At 42.7% G+C, this 18,434-nt stretch overlaps 1 protein-coding gene and 1 non-coding gene across 15 annotated transcripts in view; both read right to left on the bottom strand.

The window, feature by feature from the left end:
* The window catches only part of tanc2a (tetratricopeptide repeat, ankyrin repeat and coiled-coil containing 2a), a 1,120,879-nt gene that overhangs the window by 927,697 nt on the left and 174,748 nt on the right, over positions 1 to 18,434 (bottom strand). The gene's annotated exons all lie outside the window — the stretch shown is intronic.
* LOC139234250 (U2 spliceosomal RNA) lies at positions 16,343 to 16,539 on the bottom strand. Its single transcript, XR_011588304.1, has one exon. It is a non-coding gene; the product is annotated as a U2 spliceosomal RNA (small nuclear RNA).

Below are 18,434 nucleotides of genomic sequence, written 5' to 3'. Positions count from 1 at the left end.
GTGCCAACGACATAGGTAAAAAAAGGAATGAGGTCCTACGAAACAAATTTAAGGAGCTAGGAGCTAAATTAAAAAGTAGGACCTCAAAAGTAGCAATCTCGGGATTGCTACCAGTGCCACGTGCTAGTCAGAGTAGGAATCGCAGGCTAACGCAGATGAATACGTGGCTTGAGCAGTGGTGCAGCAGGGAGGGATTCAAATTCCTGAGGCATTGGAACCGGTTCTGGGGGAGGTGGGACCAGTACAAACCGGACGGTCTGCACCTGGGCAGGACCGGAACCAATGTCCTAGGGGTGTGTTTGCTAGTGCTGTTGGGTATGGAGTTAAAGTAATATGACAGGGGGATGGGAACCAATGCAGGGAGACAGAGGGAAACAAAAGAGACAAAAGCAAAAGACAGAAAGGAGATGAGGAAAAGTAGAGGGCAGAGAAACACAAGGCAAAGAACAAAAAGGGCCACTGTACAGCAAAATTCTAAAAGGACAAAGGGTGTTAAAAAAACAAGCCTGAAGGCTTTGTGTCTTAATGCAAGGAGTATCCGTAATAAGGTGGATAAATTAACTGTGCAAATAGATGTGAACAAATATGATGTGATTGGGATTACAGAGACGTGGCTCCAGGATGAGCAGGGCTGGGAACTCAACATTCAGAGGTATTCAACATTCAGGAAGGATAGAATAAAAGGAAAAGGAGGTGGGGTAGCATTGCTGGTTAAAGAGGAGATTAATGCAATAGTTAGGAAGGACATTAGCTTGGATGATGTGGAATCTATATGGGTAGAGCTGCAGAACACCAAAGGGCAAAGAACGTTAGTGGGAGTTGTGTACAGACCTCCAAACAGTAGTAGAGATGTTGGGGAGGGCATCAAACAGGAAATTAGAGGTGCATGCAATAAAGATGCAGCAGTTATCATGGCTGACTTTAATATGCACATAGATTGGGCTAACCAAACTGGAAGCAATACGGTGGAGGAGGATTTCCTGGAGTGCATAAGGGATGGTTTTTTAGACCAATATGTCGAGGAACCAACTAGGGGGGAGGCCATCTTAGACTGGATGTTGTGTAATGAGAGAGGATTAATTAGTAATCTCGTTGTGCGAGGCCCCTTGGGGAAGAGTGACCATAATATGGTGGAATTCTGCATTAGGATGGAGAATGAAACAGTTAATTCAGAGACCATGGTCCAGAACTTAAAGAAGGGTAACTTTGAAGGTATGAGGCGTGAATTGGCTAGGATAGATTGGCGAATGATACTGAAGGGGTTGACTGTGGATGGGCAATGGCAGACATTTAGAGACCGCATGGATGAACTACAACAATTGTACATTCCTGTCTGGCGTAAAAATTAAAAAGGGAAGGTGGCTCAACCGTGGCTATCAAGGGAAATCAGGGATAGTATTAAAGCCAAGGAAGTGGCATACAAATTGGCCAGAAATAGCAGCGAACCCAGGGACTGGGAGAAATTTAGAACTCAGCAGGAGGAGGACAAAGGGTTTGATTAGGGCAGGGAAAATGGAGTACGAGAAGAAGCTTGCAGGGAACATTAAGACGGATTGCAAAAGTTTCTATAAGATATGTAAAGAGAAAAAGGTTAGTAAAGACAAACGTAGGTCCCCTGCAGTCAGAATCAGGGGAAGTCATAACGGGGAACAAAGAAATGGCAGACCAATTGAACAAGTACTTTGGTTCGGTATTCACTAAGGAGGACACAAACAACCTTCCGGATATAAAAGGGGTCAGAGGATCTAGTAAGGAGGAGGAACTGAGGGAAATCCTTATTAGTCGGGAAATGGTGTTGGGAAAATTGATGGGATTGAAGGCCGATAAATCCCAGGGCCTGATGGACTGCATCCCAGAGTACTTAAGGAGGTGGCCTTGGAAATAGCGGATGCATTGACAGTCATTTTCCAACATTCCATTGACTCTGGATCAGTTCCTATCGAGTGGAGGGTAGCCAATGTAACCCCACTTTTTAAAAAAGGAGGGGGAGAGAAAACAGGGAATTATAGACCGGTCAAGCCTGACCTCAGTAGTGGGTAAAATTATAATCAATTATTAAGGATGTCATAGCAGCACATTTGGAAAGAGGTGACATGATAGGTCCAAGTCAGCATGGATTTGTGAAAGGGAAATCATGCTTGACAAATCTTCTGCAATTTTTTGAGGATGTTTCCAGTAGAGTGGACAGGGGAGAACCAGTTGATGTGGTATATTTGGACTTTCAGAAGGCGTTCGACAAGGTCCCACACAAGAGATTGATGTGCAAAGTTAGAGCACATGGGATTGGGGGTAGTGTACTGAAATGGATTGAGAACTGGTTGTCAGACAGGAAGCAAAGAGTAGGAGTAAATGGGTACTTTTCAGAATGGCAGGCAGTGACTAGTGGGGTACCGCAAGGTTCTGTGCTGGGGCCCCAGCTGTTTACACTGTACATTAATGATTTAGACGAGGGGATTAAATGTAGTATCTCCAAATTTGCGGATGACACTAAGTTGGGTGGCAGTGTGAGTTGCGAGGAGGATGCTATGAGGCTGCAGAGTGATTTGGATAGGTTAGGTGAGTGGGCAAATGCATGGCAGATGAAGTATAATGTGGATAAATGTGAGGTTATCCACTTTGGTGGTAAAAACAGAGAGACAGACTATTATCTGAATGGTGACCGATTAGGAAAAGGGGAGGTGCAACGAGACCTGGGTGTCATGGTACATCAGTCATTGAAGGTTGGCATGCAGGTTCAGCAGGCGGTTAAGAAAGCAAATGGCATGTTGGCCTTCATAGCGAGGGGATGTGAGTACAAGGGCAGGGAGGTATTGCTACAGTTGTACAGGGCCTTGGTGAGGCCACACCTGGAGTATTGTGTACAGTTTTGGTCTCCTAACTTGAGGAAGGACATTCTTGCTATTGAGGGAGTGCAGCAAAGGTTCACCAGACTGATTCCAGCGATGGCGGGACTGACCTATCAAGAAAGACTGGATCAACTGGGCTTGTATTCACTGGAGTTCAGAAGAATGAGAGGGGACCTCATAGAAACGTTTAAAATTCTGATGGGTTCAGACAGGTTAGATGCAGGAAGAATGTTCCCAATGTTGGGGAAGTCCAGAACCAGGGGTCACAGTCTAAGGATAAGTGGTAAGCCATTTAGGACCGAGATGAGGAGAAACTTCTTCACCCAGAGAGTGGTGAACCTGTGGAATTCTCTACCACAGAAAGTTGTTGTGGCCAATTCACTAAATATATTCAAAAAAGAGTTAGATGAAGTCCTTTCTACTAGGGGGATCAAGGGGTATGGTGAGAAAGCAGGAATGGGGTACTGAAGTTGCATGTTCAGCCATGAACTCATTGAATGGCGGTGCAGGCTAGAAGGGCCGAATGGCCTACTCCTGCACCTATTTTCTATGTTTCTATGTTACACAAATCACAAAGTAGTGACACAGGTTAATAAGCCCATAAAAAGGCAAACCAAGCACTAGGATTTATTTCTAGAGGAATAGAACTGAAAAGTAAAGAAGTTATGCTAAACTTGTATCAAACCTTGGTTAGAGCACACTTGGGAGTACTGAGTACAGTTCTGGTCGCCATATAAAAAGGGATATAGAGGGTGCAAAGAAGATTTACAAGGATGATACCAGAAATGCGAGGGTATACCCATCAGGAATGGATTAACAAACTGGGTCTCTTTTCTCTTGAAAAACGAAGGCTGAGAGGGTGACCTGATACAGGTCTTTAAAACAAATTATGAAAAGTTTTGATAGAGTAGATACAGATTGTGTTTCCATTGTGGGGAAGAGCAACATTAGAGGCCATCAATATAAGATGGTCACCAAGAAATCAAATAGGGAATTCAGACGGAACTTCTTTACTCAGAGACTGGTGAGAATGTGGAACATGCTACCCACAGAGTGGTTGAAGTGATTAGTACAGATGCATTTAAGCAGTGATTAGATAAACATACGAGGGAAAAGGGAATAGAGGGTCATACTGATAGGGTTAGATGGCGAGAGATGGGAGGAGGATCGAATGGAGCATAAATACCAGCATGGATTGGTTGGCCGAACTGCCCGTTTCTGTGCTGTATATCCAATGTAATAAGCCTCCTGTCTGTCATTTTGTTGAATGCCTTCCAAGTCCATAAATACAACAACTACTGCACTACCTTGATCAACCTTTTCTGTTACCACATCAAAGAATTCAATCAAGTTCATCAGACACAATTTACCTTTAACAAACCCATGCCTTTCCAAATGAAAGTTTATTTTGTCCCTGATAATGATGTCCCCACCAGTGAAGTTAGGCTGACTGGCCTGTACTTTCTGGGTTTATCCCCCTCCCCATTCTTGAATAGTAGTATCAGCAACCCTCCAGCACTACTCCTCTATCCAATGAGGATTGCAAGATTGTGACCAATGCCTCAGTTGTTGCAACCTAGGATGCATTCCATTTGGACCAAGTGATTTTTCAACTTTCAGTAATGCTAATCTTTTTTAGTATGTCTTCTCTATCTATCATTATCCTGTCCATAACTTCCCTCTCTTTTACCATTCGCTTCCTTTGTGAAGACAAATGCAAAGTACTGACTTAATACATTTGCCATGTACTCTGCCTCCTCATGAATGTATTAATAGTCCTCAACAATAAAAGTCCTTAATAGACCCAACTTTTTCCCTTGCAAATCGCTTACATGTTATGGGACCGAAATTGCCACGTGCGGGGGCGGTAACCTTCCGGGCCAGGACTTATCACCTGGCCCGGAAATCCCGCCACCGATGCGGAATTGGGCACGTGCGCCCTGCCAAGGAAGCGGAGCGCTGTCTCCGGCGCTCCGCTTCCTTGGAGGGGCGCTCCCAGGGTGGCAGCGTGGCGCTGCATCCAGCGCTATGCTGCCACCCGAGTTCAGCGCCGCGCTCAAGAGCCCAGCACTACAACGCACATTTGCTTCATTTAATGGGGAGGGCTGTTGGGGCCTTTAATGGCCAGCCATTGGGTCACCAGGGACACGATCAACTGGGCTAGCAGCCCGCCTCCCATAACGGAGTTCCGGGGTGCATGATGGCGGCCTGGTCAATGTCAAGGCCTCCATTGTCTGACCGACAAAATAAAATGGCGGCCCGAGGCACTAAAGGCCTCCCCTTTACGGGATGCCCCGGTGGCAGATGTCTGCCAGCTTTGCGCCCTGCGAAGCTGGCACCAATATGTTCCCACACCAGCCTTGCAGCCAGCGGTCAACGGGCACGGTGATGACGTCCTGAAAAGACCGAGCTTTTTCCCTGGCAAATTGCTTACACTTTATGGGGCCGGTCCCGGGCGTGGTGTGACAGGAACAGCGACCCCGAAACCTACGGGGCAATTTCACGGGCAGCGCTATCACACTCCTTGCTCGAGCAAAAACATCATTGTGCCCCTTTAGGGCCCCCCTCCCCCCCCACCCATCGAGACACTAACAGGACTATAAAAAGAGGCAATTTCAGTCCCTGTATCTTTATATAAAGTTTTGGGTTCAATTTAATGTTGCCTGCTAATCTTTTCTCTTTGCCTCCCATATTAACTTTTTCAATTCCCTCCTGTTCTTTCCCTTATTCTTCCTGATTAATAACTGAATCTTGCTCCTGGCATTTATCATGAGCCTCTTTTTCCTGTTTTATTTTAACTTTTATTTCTTTCGTCACCCAGGGCACATTAAGCTTTGGATGCTCTACCTTTTCCCTCAAATGAAAATGCCTTGCTTGTACCTGAACTATCTCGTCTCGGAATGCTCAGTTGCTGTTTTACGTAATAATGTTAATGTTTTCGGAATGCCTTCTTATTCTTATACCTTCAATAGCATTGTGCACTTTGAACCTTTAATGCAGAAGATCTTCTGTTCCGAGCTGCCAGAGGTTTGATTTCCAGAATTCTTAAGGCTTAGTCAGATTTTTTTGCAAGAATCTGGGTCACACATTAACTTTAACAATGCTGAAATTGGCATGTAAATGCATCTTTAGAAGGAAGTTGAAACAGCTCAAAGAATTTAAAATGGCTGGCATGCAATTGAAGATTTGTTTAACAAAAGATATTACAGTAACCTACAATTAGGAGATCCTGTACTACTCACACTGACTTGGTACTAATTACTGATACTTGCGGTACCTCCACAGGTATTCGTAATAATTAGTTACCACCAGAACAAAGGATGGATAGTAGGAAAACAATTCCGCCTGAGCAAAAGCCGAGGATTTCTGGTGCTGAAAAACTACAACAATGTTTTATCTGACATTAGAATGCATGAAGCAATGTAGTGCATAAAACAATTGGGCACTAAGTTCAGTTTATTGAAGATTCCAGCCTGGCGCGCCAAACTGTGTTGTGCACTTAAAGGGAGAGCGCAACACGAAATTAGGTCATAAATAAAAAGGCTTTTTTACTGCAAGAAGTGCTTAGGGTTTTTATTTGGGTTCTGTTTTTTCAAAAATCACCCAAGACACCCTAAAAGTATGTTATATAACAAATATGTTCTCCAATATTATACTCTCTTAATATCTTGGCAATCTTACTGTAGAACTGCTCCATTATGCCCAAAAATTAACTGCGCATTTGAACACGATATTAAAAGGCATAGATTAATCTTCGTTTACTGAGCATGCTCAGTAATTCTTATATTTTCACAAAATTAATCAATACTACAGTATTCTACCATAAGGCATACCCACATATTGTTACATATCAAGGTGAATCTGAAGCTCCTTAAAACCTACCTTTGACCAAGCTTTTGGTCACCTGCGCTAATTTCTACTTTTACGACTCGGTGTCCAATTTTTAAAATCTCAATACTCCTGTGAGGCACCTTGGGATGTTTCACTACATTAAAAGGTGCTACATAAATACAAGTTGTTGTTATTATTGTTGATGAAGCGAAAGCCACTGGCAATGATATTTGCATACAGGTACATGTTTGCCATCTCAAATCCAGTAAGATTTTTTTCTAACTTTTGATTTAATTGCTTAGTCATTACTATAACATACCAACTAGTCAAAGGAGCCATTAGGAAAGGTGACTAAAAGCTTCGAGTTGGTTTTTAAGGAGGGTCTTAAAGGAGGTTTGGAGGCGCAGATGGGCTTCAGGCAGGAATTCCAGACCATGGGCCGAGATGGCTTAAAGAAAAGCCGCAAATGGTGGGACGCAGGGAGAGGGGATTAACAAGAGTCAGAGGAATTGGGGAGGGCCAGTTGCTGGGCTAGGGGCGGTTACAGAAATGGGATGCTACAAGGCATGAAAGGATTTAAACACAAGCATAACAATTTTAAATTGGAGGCATTGAGGGAGCAGGGAGGTCAGCGAGACAGAATGAGACAGTGGAGAAGGGGGCAATACTTGACCAGATAAACCATTCATGTTAAGCTTTGCATGGGACCAGGAGGGAAGTTTAGTAGGAATGGCGTCAAGGAAGCAGGTCGTCTGTTTTGCAGATATGAGCTTGGAGAGGGTATGAGGGAAGATGGGAGAGAAGGGAGAGAAAGGAGAGAAAAACGTGGCATCAGGGCTAGGGTTGACTTGATAGGCAAAGGGAAGGAGGAGGGAAGCAGCTGAATGATAAAGACACCCATAAATTCCTTGCACATTGTTGAAGACGAGAGTGAAGAGGGGTGGGGAGAGGGCATTAAGGAAGAGGTTGGCACTGGAGAAAATAAGCCAGTGGTAATCTTTGGTCTCTAGGATGATCCTGGAGTAGTGGGTGGTTTTGACAGGACAGCGAGGCCGATAGCACCTGATATGATCTGACTCGATCTGGCTAAATCACATGTACCAGATATACTCTTTAAGCCATCTAGGCTCATGGTCTGGAATTCCTGCCTGAAGCCCATCTGCCTCTCCACTCCTCCTTTAAGATCCTCCTTAAAAACCAACTCAAAGCTTTTAGTCACCTTTCCTAATGGCTCCTTTGACTAGTTGGAATGTTATAGTAATGACTAAGCAATTAAATCAAAAGTTAGAAAAAAATCTTAGCGGATTTGAGATGGCAAACATATACCTGCGCCCCTGGATCGAAGATGGGGGCCGCTGGGTGAAGGCGGGCAGGGGGCGAGAAAGAGTAAATATTTTCCCAGTGACAAAGGAATCAAAGGTGGAGTGGGTGGTTAAGCAAATCGATGGTTGCAGAAGAATTGTGGCAAACAGAAGGTGCTAGGCAACTGAAAGCTTTAAAGTGCAATTATAAGTGGCTTTGGGGAAGAGTTTTTGTTCCAGGCGTGGACCCAGAACAAATTTGTTTGGAACAGGATACAGATACAAGGAAGTGGTTGGAGATGATCTTATATGTGATCAAGACCACGGAAGTAGAGAGGGGCCACGTGAGATGGCAAGGTCAAGAGTGTGGCTGTAAATATGGAGTGCAGAGTTTATAGAGGAAAAGTTTATATATAGAGACGGGTTTTGAGAAGACAGCAGGGAAATTGAATCCAAGGAGAGAGAGCAAGGTGAATTGAGATGGAGATTAAAATTAACAAGGATGAAGAATTGCTCAGTGCAGAGGTTGAGGCCGGAAAGGAGGGAAGATATATTGGGAGAGAAATTCAGGATGGGGCTTGGGTAGAGTTAGAAAAGTTGAGAATTCTAAAGGAAAGGCAAGAAGGATGGACAAAGTCAGGCGCTTCAAAGTGGAGAAGATGCTAGAGGAATAGGGGGAGAAAACATTGTGTGATTTGGATATATGGGTCAAATTGCCACTTCGGGCAAGGCAGTAGGTGGAAAATATAACCAAGCGGGACGGTTACAGTAACAGGCAAGGTGATAACACCTATGTGCCAAGTTTCAGTCAAAGCCATGATGTCAATGCAATCGACTGCAATAAGGCTGTGGAATGCAAAGGCCTTATTTGCAAGGGAACAGACATCCTGGAGAGAAATACAGATGACTGATCTGCAGGCAGAGTCCAAGGCGGCAATGGTGGATGGGGTGAGCAGACGGGAAGGAGGTTGGTGAGATTTCCCCCATCTAGCATGCTGGGAAGGAAGGTCAATGAGACAGGGTGAGATAGTTGAGGTTACTACTTGTAAGGAGGCAGCGATGGGTGTCCTAGCCGGCCTCTCGGAGAATGCTAAGGTATAGAGGGTAGCTTTCGGCTTATACAAGGATGATGCAAGCCTGGGAGGGGAGGGTGGCAGGAGTGTAGGAAGGCAGAGGAGTACTGATGGCTTGTCATAGGGATTGAGGGACAAAGTATCCGAGGAGAGAAATCAAAGATGGCATGACTGGGTCATAGGAGGGAAGGAGGTGGGAGGGAAAGACAAGAGAAAAAAAGGGAGCTAGAAATGATGGGATCCAGAGTGGCAGCCAACATGTGCACATGAATGGACACAAAGAATTCAGATGACTTTTCATAACCAGAGGGCATGGAGGAGATTATAAAAGAGTCCAAATTACATTCCATTTCAATCCCGCGTGTTCTTTAGGTACTCGGGATTAGATTTTTAAGTTTCTTTATAACTTGATTTAAAGATTATTAGAAAGGCCATTTTTTATGAAGAAAAGCACGATCAGTATGTGGAAGCTGACTGAAAATAACAAGCCCCATCAAACTAAACATTAAAGGTATATTGGTCCAGAATTTGCAGTCGGAATGACGGCGAACTGGCAGCGTTGAAACCGACAGCAACTTCACGATTTAGCAGGATTTAGGGACAGCTCTGAAACAGGCTGCGCTATAGTTCTCTACAGTGATCACAACATCCTTGTGCAAAGCGTACTTCAGGCTGCTGACCACACATTCCAGGTCAATATCTCCACTTTTCAAAAATGTAGCGATCAAATACTTTTTATTATCACTATTGAGATATTCTAGACCCAGCGAGCCTAAGCAGCAAAGGCCCAAGCCCTGTACTTCTCCTGATCTCTCCATCCTCAAGATGGTTGGCCAGCAATGAGCCATCCTCAGTAGGAGAAAGGAAGGTATTTCAAATTCATGGTGCAGTTGACTAGGGGAATTGTAGCTCTCCTTGATCCTAAATTGGCACATTTACTACTAAATGGGTACGTTGAGCTTTAGCCACGTTTTGGCTTTTCCTGTGCCAACCATACTTTGATTATTTTGAAATAAACAATGAGAAAAAGATAACAATAGCAAGTTAATAGATGATGTAAAAACAGCTGTGTTTTTTTGGCCTTAATTCAGAGTTTCCATTTTGATAGTACACTGGTCTATGCATCAAGTCTCTAATCACTGAAGCCAACTGGACTTTTGAAAAAGAAAAATGTTATCTTGATTACAATTTACAAACTGATTTGTTAACCAATTAATGTGGAAAATCCTGATGAAAGCAAATTATTCAATACTTAAAATGCATTAATGTCCTTATGTGAGTATCATTGATCAGAAGACAACAAAAGTCCAAAATCTGAACATGTCATGAACAAAAGAAATCTCATCAGGCTTTTAATTTTTTTTTTAAACTGTTCAAACAGTCTGTAAATAGGTTCTGCTAACAGAATGCATTCCTTATAATATATAATCTGCGTCTGTTGCTTTCTATCTGATCGAACCATTAACTCCAATTGCAGTAAACTGAACACTGGAATTTACTTAAGATTTCTACTGGACAGGAGGATTTAATCACACACAAAAAAATCAATCGTACAGAGCTTAAAAAACGAAACAAATTTATTTACACTTAATAACTGAAGGCAAGATATTAAGCATTTACAATTCAGTGCAAGTAGTAATTTACATACAGGTATATCGGGAATGTATACTTCTTTCATATGGTAGTAGCAAAAGCAAATCAAATGTCGGGAATGTATACTAAAAGAACTAGTTGCTCCTCAGAGTTTCTTGGAGTTAAAGTCTTTTGTTTTAAGTAGAATGTTTTAGTCTGGATATCTTTCAGAAAACCAAATAAATACTTGTGCTGCTTTATACACTTAATTCCTTTAAATATTAAGGCAACAACATTATTGTGTCATCTGACAATAGCACAGATTCTCTTGATAGTTTTCAAAGATTGGACCACAATATTATGAAGACCAGCCATGGGCATGCGAATCAGTCACACACAACCAAAGAATTACAAACCTACTGACAAACCACCCACTCCAGTTTCTAATATTTTAAAGTGCACAAACCAATCACAGCCAATTAAAAGAATGTGATTTGTAAGGTGAAGAGTCACAGAGCAAATATTTTAGATTTAAGAAAACTAGTGGAATCCACCCAAGTTACCACGGCGTTTAAATACAAATATCAACCAAGCATCAGGTTATATAAAGTAACAGACACCAAGTTCCACCACTATTATCAATTGAGTTTCACTGTCATGGTAAAACAACTGCAATCCATCCACCTCCTCCTAGCTGATTAAATCTTCATAACTCATTTCAGTTTATCTACTGCCAAATATACTTTATCAATTATCCTACTGTACTGTAGTGATTTGCTTTATGGTCTCAAAAAACCTAAAGAATGAATTAGTGGATCAGTCTCCCAGATTTTTAGATTTAGATTTTTTACAGCTTGTTCTGGGCCCCAGCTGAAACTTAGAAAGTTCTGCCAGTCCTAAAAAAACAAGCACATTTAAATGTTTCAGCTGTCTTGGAGCAAATATTCAGAGTTTAAAACAGGACATAAAATCCAAGTGAATTCCACTTAAATAAGTACGTTACACAAAAAAGTAACAGCAAGGCATCATTCTTTTCAGCTTTCCTCTTTCTAAAAGCTGATAGAACAAAGTAGATACTGTGCTCATCATAACTGTGCTCATCATACCTCTTTCCAGTAACAGCTCGCCTCCAGCCTGCCTGCATGTGTCCTGGTTAGGCACTCCCAGTGAGACACAGACATGGAGTCGGCCCACAAAAACCACAGGCAGCTCTGCATCAACAAAAATACCCCCTTGCTTTACAAATACTAAACTAAATCTTCTGCATTGTGCTGGGCTCTGGCAAAAAAAAAATCACTGAACTTTACCACAGGCAATCCGAACAACTGCATGATTATTTAAACATTCTTCTCCCAACAGCTGTCAGAAAAGAATTCTTACATTTCCACTTAGCAATATGGTAGTAAGCAGCATCTAATGAGATTTAACCCAGAAATCCTACCTGCTGGAGATGTCACAGAAACGCTCACCCCTTCTACCAACTGTTTATAAAGCAAATGATTCAGAAAAGGTCACCTACACATCCTTCAGGCAAGGAAATAAAACACAACCTAACTATAAATGAAACAAAATTCACAACTTGTAGCTCAATTGGCACTGACAATTGAAATTCACAAATTAATCTTGAGAGTTTTGATTTTTATTACATGGAATATACAGTGCAGAAACAGCCCATTAGCCCAACCAGTCCATGCCGGCGTTTATGCTCCACTTGAGCCTCCTCCCATCTTTCCTAATCCAACTGTATAAGCATAACCCTCTATTCCCTTCTCCTCATATGCTTGTGGAGCCTCCCCTTAAATGCATCGATACTATTCGCCTCAACTACTCCCAGTGGTAGTGAGTTCTGCATTCTCACCATTCTCTGGGTAAAGAAGTTTCTTCTGAATTCCCCATTTGATTTTTTGGTGACTACCTTATATTAATGGCCTCTAACTTTGCTCTTCCTCACAGAAACACGCTGTGTCTAAACTGTCAAAACTTTTCAGAATTTTAAAGAGCTCTATTAGGTCACCCGTCTCTAATCTGTGCATCCCTTAATGATGGGTATAACCTCATATTTATTGTTTACTGTATTTTTTCCAGTACTTGAAACATAAATACATGATTTTTAAAATGTAAATAACAAGTGTAAGATGTCAATCAAGTTTCCGTGATTCTGATATTTTTTAATGAAGATCTGCTTGCCAACATAGGAAAGAATGCATATCCCAACAGCATATTATTAGCACAAAAATACTAAAAAGTACAAATCAGTGAAAAGCAACCAATAGGTATTTTAGAAAAGGAGCTATAATATAAAAGTTGACAGTATTCTAATTAAAGTGAACTGACAGATGCTAAAATTCCAAAACTTCAAAAGGTAAAAATACCTAAATGACCACAGCTGCATGACTTCACACTTGATTGCAATAAATTATAGAGAGGGTTTGTAAGGTAGTGCAGCAGATGTTTTATATATGGACTTTTAAAAGGCCAAAACTGTACGCAGTACTCCAGCTGTGACCTCACCAGTACCCTGTACAGTTATAGCAGGATTTCTCTGCTTTTATACTCTATCCCCCTTGCAATAAAGGCCAACATTCCTTTTGCCTTCCTGATTACTTGCTGTGCCTGCATACTAACTTTTTGTGTTTCATGCACAAGGACCCCCAGGTCTCTCTGTTCTGCAGCACTTTGCAATTTTTCTCCATTTAAATTATAATTTGCTTTTCTATTATTTCTGCCAAAGTGGATAACCTCACATTTTCCCACATTATACTCCATCTAACAAATGTTTGCCCACTCACTTGGCCTGTCTATATCCCTTTTCAGATTTTTTGTGTCCTCCTCACAATTTGCTTTCCCACCCATCTTTGTATCATCAGCAAACTTGACTACATTACACTCAGTCCCTTCATCCAAGTTATTAATATAGATTGTAAATAGTTGAGGACCTAGCACTGATCCCTATGGCACCCCACTAGTCACTGTTTGCCAACCGGAAAATTACCCATTTATCCTGACTCTCTGTTTTCTGTTAGCCAATCCTCTATCCATGCTAATATATTACCCCCAACCCCGGAGCTTTTATCTTGTGCAGTAACCTTTTATGTGGCACCTTATTGAATGCCTTCTGGAAATCCAAATACACCACATCCACTGATTCCCCCTCATCCACCCTGCTCATTACATCCTCAAAGAACTCCAGAAAATTTGTCACATAGATAGAACATTTGTTAAACATGGTTTCCCTTTCATAAAACCATGTTAACTCTGCTTGATTGAATCATGGTTTTCTAAATGTTCCGCTACTGCTTCCTTAATAATGGACTCAGCATTTTCCCAACGACAGATGTTAGGCTAACTGTCTATATTTTCCTGCTTTTTGTTTGCCTCCTTTTTTTAAATAGGGGCGTCACATTTGCGGTTTTCCAATCAGCTGGGACGCCCCAGAATCCAAAGAATTTTGGTAGATTATAACCAATGCATCCACTTCTTTTAAGACCCTAGGATGGAAGGCATCAGGTCCAGGGGACTTGTCCACCTATAGTCCCATACTTCACCAAGTACTACTTCATTAGTGATAGTATTTAGTTCCTCCCTGCCTAGAAGCCCCTTGATTATCCACTATTGGGATGATTTTAGTGTCTTCTACCGTGAAGACCGATACAAAATATTTGTTCAACGTCTCTGCCATTTCCCTGTTCTCCATTATTACTGCCCCAGTCTCATCCTCCAGGAGACCAACATTTACTTTAGCCACTCTTTTCCTTTTTATGTACCTGTAGAAACTCTTGCTATCTGTTTTTATATTTTGTGCTAGTTTACTTTCATAATCTAGCTTCCCTCTCAATCAATTTTTTTAGTCGTTCTCTGCTGGTATTTAAAATTTGCCCAATCCTCTGGCCTCCCATTAGTCTTGGCCACAATGAATGCCTTTGTTTTCAATTTGATACCCCTCCTTTATTTCCTTAGTTAGCCACGGATGGTTATCCTTTTATTTATCCCTTTGATATTAGGACCATTGCTTTGCTTGTAAATTAATAAATAAATTGGACTTGAGTATAGGGAGTATAATTTACGTTTGCGGGTGATACAAGGTTGACATTTGCAGACTTCAGGAGGACATAGTGAAATGAGGAGATGCAATTTAATCCAATTACGTGTGAAGTAATTCACTTTGGGAGGAACAACATGGAGAGGCAGTATAATCTAAATTGTACTACAAGTGCGATGTCCAAAATCCGGAGTTCCAGAATCCGGGCTGATCCGTGGTGGGGTTGTCCAGAAAACGGAAATGTTCTGAAATCTCTCTCCTCCACACCCCCGGCTCCTCCACACCCCCGGCCTCTCCCCCCCCCAGACCTCCCCCCGGGTTTCCACACTCAACCGAGCCCCACAACCTCCAGCAGTCCGACTGACCACCCCCACCTCCCACTGAAAAAGATGTTCCGAAATCCGGAACAGCCTCGGTCCAGAGGTTTCCCGACGTCACACTGTATTTTGAAAGGAGTTCAAAAGCAGAGGGACCTGGACATATTCACAAATCTTTTAATGTGGCTGGGCAAGTTGATAAAGTGGTTAAAGAATCATATAGAATATTTGGCTTTGTAAATAGGGGCATTGAATACAAAAGCAAGGAAGTCATGTTAGACGTTTACAAATCACTGGTTAGGCCTCAGCTGGACTATTGTGTACAATTCTGAGCATCACATTTTAGGAAAGATGTCAAGGCCTTGGACAGGGTGCAGAGGAAGTTTACCAGGATGATACCAGGGATGAGGGACTTGAGTTGTGTGGAGCAATTGGAGAAGCTGGGATTGCTCTCTTTAGAGCGGAGGTGGTTATGGGAAGATTTAACAGAGGTAATCAAAATGATGAGAGGTTTTGATACAGGAAGTTGGGAGAAATTGTTTCCTCTGGCAAGTGGGTCGGTAAGCAGAAATCAGATTTAAAATAAGTGGCAAAAGAACTAGAAGTGAAATGATAAGCGTTGTTAAGATCTGGAACACACTGCCCAAAAGGGTGGTGGAAGCAGATTCCACAGGAACTTTCAAAAGGCAAAAATAATAAACCCACCGAAATGTTTGGAAATTTTGGAGGTGACAGTTCATAAAGACAACAATCAAAGAACAGTAGTCTCAGAAGCCTACTTATTCATTACATCGAAGTACAAAGTTTTGCTTGATTGGCCTCAATGGACAGTGTTTTGTAGCTCTAGGGAAGGGCTGTCAAACGTATGGCTCACAAAACAGTTTAATCCAGCCCGCAGGCTTTCCATGAATGTTCGACTTAGAAGTGCCTGAAAAAATCTTCTGGTAAGACGAGGCCGATATTTTAGTAGGCGTACTAAATTGAAGAAAAGAGTTAGCCCCCGATATTGACTGGGCGGGTTGCGTTATGTTTGAGATTTAAATGTTTACATCGCATCCGACCCCAACCCACCAGTTTTTTGTGGGTTAAAATTACCTCCTTAGAGTCGGTACCCGTCAGAGACTGGCAGATGTAAAAAGCAATAAGTACCTGTATATTCAAAGTTAAGCAGCAGTTACTGGAGAGAATCTAGGGGCCATTTTATTTTTAAATTATTATTCGTAGCCAATCTTTCCAATTCTTTGTCAAATCACAAACGCCAGAGGTCACCTTGCACACATCAAGGATCACTCTGCGCCAATGCTCTTAGCCAAAAGGCCGAGAGCCACTGCACCGTTCCTGGAAGTACTGCAATACCAGGTTCGTGCCATGGAGGTGGACGGGTCAGCAACCCCACACACCTCCGTGGAGGTGGATGGGTCAATCCACCCCACCCACCTCCTATTTCCAAAAAGCATAGGAGAACCACCTTCCTGATCCAGGGAGAACCACTTTGGGGTCATGGTTACTCCCCTGTCAGGTCAGTTACGCATGATCTTAGCCAAAAGGCCGAGAAGCGATACTCTGGAATAGTGGCAGCAGGTTGAACCAATGGATGTGAATCAGGAGGCTGAGAACTGGAGATCGGCGCGACATGGGTTGGTAGAAACACAGCTAATTAATAAAAACAACCATATAAGTTCTTTACTAATTGCTGTCAACAACTCATTGACATGAAACGTACCTTCAAAAAGGCATTTCTTAAATGCATATAGTTGTCTCAGTCAGTGCTGCAAACAGCTATCAACACAAAATTGGCATATTAATCACTTAATAAACCCAGTCAGCAATTCATCAAGGTAGTTATTACACTCAACCAGCAACTTCATTACTTATCATTTAAATAGCTAATTTAATATTAAATGTGAAATACAAATATATACTCGAGTAATAACTAAGGGATATAAGCTGTCTCCAAATGGAGGAATGGTGCAGAAAAAAATGTAGTGTGCAAACCCAACAAGGAAATGAAGGGGAAGAACTTAGAAAAAAATATATAAAATTGTTCAAAGAGATTAAAACCTTAAAATATAAAAAAAAGGGTGAAATAATTGAAAATATGAACTAATTAAGGATTATCTTCTAGAACTTTATCCATTTCTATTTTAATAATTTTTGCTGAATGTGGCACGTGCCAAATGTTGGGATATCAAATCGGGCCTACCATATAAATACGTTTGACATCCTTGCTCCAGGGCATGATGGCAACCCAGCACCCTCAAAGTCATCTAATGAGCACAATCCTTCCAGCACTGCAGCACACATTGGCCCCAAGTTTCCACATGATTTGCTCCTGGTGCAACTGGTGTAGAACGGAGTATCTTAGAAATCGGAATTCTCGTCATTTAGTTTGCTCCAGTTCTAGTCAGTTAGAACAGTTTCACTTTGGAACAGAATTTTTTTTTCAAAAGGGGGCGTGTCCGGCCACTTACGCCTGATTTCAAAGTTTCGTGAGTGAAAACTTACTCCAAACTAACTTAGAATGGAGCAAGTGAAAATTTTTGTACGCTCGGAAAAACCTTGTCTACACTTTAGAAAATCAGGCGTAGGTTACAAATCAGGCGTAGGGAATGGTAGGGGGGGGTGTTTAAAGGGAAGTTTACAAACATTAAACACTTCAGTTTTACAAATAAAGAGCCATCATCAATAATAAATGATAAATACATCAATAAATCAACCAATAAATCAATCAAAAAAAATAATAAATAATGTTTTTTTTTTTAATCAATAAAACAAAACATTTTCTACTTACCGACTGCAGCACCGGGAGCCCTCCAACAGCGTGCTGGGATTCCCTCCTCAGTGTGTCTCTGTCAGTGTCTCTATCTCTCTGTCTGTCTGTGTGTCTCTCATTCTCTGTCTGTCAGCGTCTGTGTTTCTGACAGCGAGGGGAGGGGGAGGAGGGAGGGAAGGGGGGAGCAGAGGGAGAGAAGGGGGAGAAGGGGGAGATTGGGGGGGACGGGGAAGGAGAAGGAGATTGGGGGGGACGGGGAAGGAGAAGGAGATTGGGGGGGACGGGGAAGGAGAAGGAGATTGGGGGGGACGGGGAAGGAGAAGGAGATTGGGGGGGGGCGGGGAAGGAGAAGGAGATTGGGGGGGGGCGGGGAAGGAGATTGGGGGGGGGCGGGGAAGGAGATTGGGGGGGGGGGGAAGGAGATTGGGGGGGGGCGGGGAAGGAGATTGGGGGGGGCGGGGAAGGAGATTGGGGGGGGCGGGGAAGGAGATTGGGGGGGGCGGGGAAGGAGATTGGGGGGGGCGGGGAAGGAGATTGGGGGGGGCGGGGAAGGAGATTGGGGGGGCGGGGAAGGAGATTGGGGGGGCGGGGAAGGAGATTGGGGGGGCGGGGAAGGAGATTGGGGGGGAAGGAAGGAGATTTGGGGGGGGGAAGGAAGGAGATTGGGGGGGGAAGGAAGGAG

Source organism: Pristiophorus japonicus, chromosome 21 (genome assembly GCF_044704955.1).
Source record: "Pristiophorus japonicus isolate sPriJap1 chromosome 21, sPriJap1.hap1, whole genome shotgun sequence".
NCBI classification, from domain to species: domain Eukaryota; kingdom Metazoa; phylum Chordata; class Chondrichthyes; family Pristiophoridae; genus Pristiophorus; species Pristiophorus japonicus.
Note: the sequence above shows the minus strand (reverse complement) of the source record. Positions and strands in the feature narration are given on the sequence as shown.